This window comes from Equus quagga, chromosome 9 (assembly GCF_021613505.1).
Source record: "Equus quagga isolate Etosha38 chromosome 9, UCLA_HA_Equagga_1.0, whole genome shotgun sequence".
NCBI lineage: Eukaryota > Metazoa > Chordata > Mammalia > Perissodactyla > Equidae > Equus > Equus quagga.
The window spans coordinates 82,516,926-82,520,520 of NC_060275.1; the positions used below are offsets into that span (position 1 = coordinate 82,516,926).

General features: G+C 38.9%; 1 protein-coding gene across 1 annotated transcript in view; it reads right to left on the bottom strand.

Moving 5' to 3' along the window:
• Window positions 1-796: 796 nt before the first annotated feature.
• ITGA1 (integrin subunit alpha 1) overlaps window positions 797-3,595 on the bottom strand; it is a 157,436-nt gene continuing 154,637 nt past the window's right edge. The window contains exon 30 of the mRNA XM_046672423.1: window positions 797-815. The gene's annotated coding sequence lies outside the window, so the exon portion shown is untranslated. The remainder of the gene's footprint in view (window positions 816-3,595) is intronic.

Below are 3,595 nucleotides of genomic sequence, written 5' to 3' on the forward strand. Positions count from 1 at the left end.
GCTGAACCCCTGGATTAGAGTTTCCTTATATGCTCCTCTTACTGGCTCTCAATATTTGCAGCAAAGCTTCAGAACTTCCTGTATTTATCATCCTTGAGTTGCAGGCTGCAGAGATGAGCATGTGGATGGAGGGGAAGAAAGGTGACAAGCATCAACACTGATCAGATAAGATTAGATCAACCGGTTCCTGAGTTACTTTTTATATGATGATACACAGTTTAATTTGAACAAAATGTTCAAAACTAACCGCTGCTATTCTACATGCTTAAAAATATAGATGAATATTCTATAAACTGTGGCTAAAAGAAAATGTGCCGACTTTTGACTAAAAACATTAGTCATATTTGTGAATGCCAATTACATGGGAATTACATTTAAAATAGTTTAAATAAGTTATTGGAAATCTAAAAGCAAAACAGTTCTCTTCTAGCCCTAAATTATTACAGAAATTAAAAACCTTCATATACCAAGGAGACTATTCAGGATAGGGAGTTGGGAAGGGGCAGCGAAAGATTTATTTGACTGTCTACCATATGCTAAGAATGCCATGTATATTTTTATTTTGAATTTATTTTATTTTGGCTTCTCATAACAACTTTATGAGCGAGTATTGTGATGTCCATTGTGTGAGTGAAGAAGCTCATTCTTGGAGAGCCAAGGTCAGGAAACATGCCCAAGCATGTGCAGCTAATAAATGTCAGAGTGAGATGTGGGTCCAAGTCTCTCCAACTCCAAAGTTCATTCTTTCCAGTATATTCTGTGGCCAAATTATACTTTGAGATGCAAAATCCCAGATCACACTCTTCAAAACCATTCTATAGGAAAAGAATCACATCAACTTATTAGGTCGTTTAGGCAGCATATAGGATCTGAGTACATTTCAGCCTGGTCAATACAAGGCATGTAAACACGTTCAATACTAGGTATGATTTTCTCTCAAGACCCCTATTGCCTGATAGGAAATACAAAAAGAAGAAACCCAACTATAAAATAAACACAATCTCCTCCTGCCACATACACAAGTTTCAAAGACAAGAAAAACGAACTAACAAATATATCATAATCACAAAATGCATCCATACAATGGAATACTACTCAGCAATAAAAAGGAATGAACAGCTGATACTTGCAGCAACATGGAAGAAATGCAAACTGTTTATGCTAAATGAGAAAAGGCAGATATGGAAGGCTACATACTTTATGAATTCATTGATATGACATTCCGGAAAAGGCAAAACTAAAGTTAGGACAGGAATCAGATCAGGGGCAGAGGCTTGAGAGGAGGGGAGAAGGGCCTAAAGCAGACATGAGGAAACATTTAGGGTGATAGAAATATTTTACATCTTGGTTGTGGTGGTGGCTACATACTACGTACATTTTTTGAAACCCATAGAACTATTGATCTGAAAAGGATAAACTTTGCTGTATATAAGTTATACCTCAATAATCATGATTTAAAAAATTTTTAAAGTTCAAATTAAAAAGAAAATATAAATCTATAGAAAAGGACATAGGTGGGGGTAAAGTTTGGGCTACAGAAATGTAGGGGAAGGAACTGTGGTGGGAGTGGACCTTAGGATGCAATTTAAGGACACAAAATGCCAATACTAATGCCCCAATGTCTGGAAAAGGACAGAAGAGAGACTAACTCTTCATAGTTAATCACATCTTTAAAAGGCATTTTCAATCTAAGCATATTTGGCTGCCTTGACTATAAATTGATTAGAGAGAATGATATTTCCTTTTATAGTGAGAGGAGATCATACTTAACACAAAGCAAAGGCCTCATTGGAGAGCTAGGTAGCCCCTAGGAAGTCTGAGCCGCCCCTCTTCCTCTATTATGTCTATCAGTTCAAGGAGGCCTCCCCGACGATGCCATCAAATGCAATTCAATCAACATTTCTGGGAAACTCTTGTGTTCCTTCTTATTTTTGCCTTCAGCCAACGTCTGAATTCTGTGTAGTGAGGAAAGTTCCTCTCCTCATGCTAAATACGTCCTGTCACCTTCAATCCAGCACATGTTTGTTGAATGTCTGTTGTGGCCAACGACGGCACAGAAAGCAGAGAAAGGGCAAAACAGAAGTACAGTGCATCCTGCCCTCAGGAAGCTGACAGTCAGCTTGTGGGGTCAGAAGTACTACTTTTGTTTGTTTGTTTTGTTTTTGTTTTTTGAGAAAGATTAGCCCTGAGCTAACTGCCACCAATTCTCCCCTAACTGCCACCAATTCTCCTCTTTTTGCTGAGGAAGACTGGCCCTGAGCTAACATCCATGTCCATCTTCCTCTACTTTATATGTGGAATGCCTACCACAGCACAGTGTGCCAAGCGGTGCCATGTCCGCACCCGGGATCTGAACCGGAGAACCCCGGGCCACTGAAGCAGAACGTGTGCACTTAACCGCTGCGCCACCAGGCCAGCCCCTAGAAGTACTCCTGTGATTAGGCTCCTACTTGGACTTTGCCAGTGCAGGTTGGAAGGACTGGAGGACGAGAGTCAGTTTACATTCAGGATTGAGGAGCTTCATAAACGAAGTTACCTTAATGGAGGAGATAGATAAAGCAATGATTGGCATCTGAAAGGAGGACAACTTTGATTACAGAAAAGTGTCTGACCTGGCTCCTGTTGGTGAGTTACAACAGAAAGCGTTGTTTTTAGGAGTGAGAGCACCAGGGTAACTGAAAGTCATATAGACGCAGAAGGAAAGTATTCGCATCCCCATTTCAGAAGAGAGGACGGATTGCACCTTTGTACTGAAGATGCCAGCAGCAGGAGATGCCAGGAGCAAGAAGCAGAGGAAGAAAATGGCAGGAACCACTTGATAACCAAGAAGTTGTGTTCATCAGCATGAGACAGCCTGTTGGGGATTTCCAGAAAGAATTAGAGGGTAGTTGTTTTTTAAGGGCCAAGAATAAGTAGACTGCAGATCACAGAACAAGGAGTTCAGTACATCCAAGGATGTTTCTAAGTGTTAACATGAGCTCAGTTTACCTTCAGGTGAGCCTGGAATAGGTATACCTGGGTAAATGCACATGTATGAAATTAAAATGCCATTTAGTGACATTTGGACTGGTGCAGACTGTAATTACCGTAGGAATTCAGAGAAGGGAGCGATCATAGTGTGCTGTGTGGTAGGCTTTCCTTGAGAAAAAGACTGGAGCTTGAGTGTTGACATATTTAACTTACAACTCTGCAGAAAACATTTCCCAGAGAATGGTCAGAAAATAATTTCCCTCAGACAGAGAGCATTTTTTGATACCTCTTTGAAGGAATGGAGATCGCCCCTTAGTTTTCAGGTGTAAAATTACTTGCATACAATATATACTCAATAAATTTCTGTTAAATTAATATTTTAATAAATGAATAGCATCCTAAATATTTTAAAACAATGTATAGTTTTAGAGTTTTAAATGTTAGATGAGTCTTAAGGAAGGCACTATATAGATTCATGATATATTATGAGGAACATGTGTTGAATTATCTTGAAAAATATTTTTAATTCTTCCTTTGTACTTTCATAGATAGAATTTTGGAGTTTTAAAATTTTTCCATTGTACTTTCATAGATAGAATTTTGGAGTTTTTTAATTTTTCCTTTG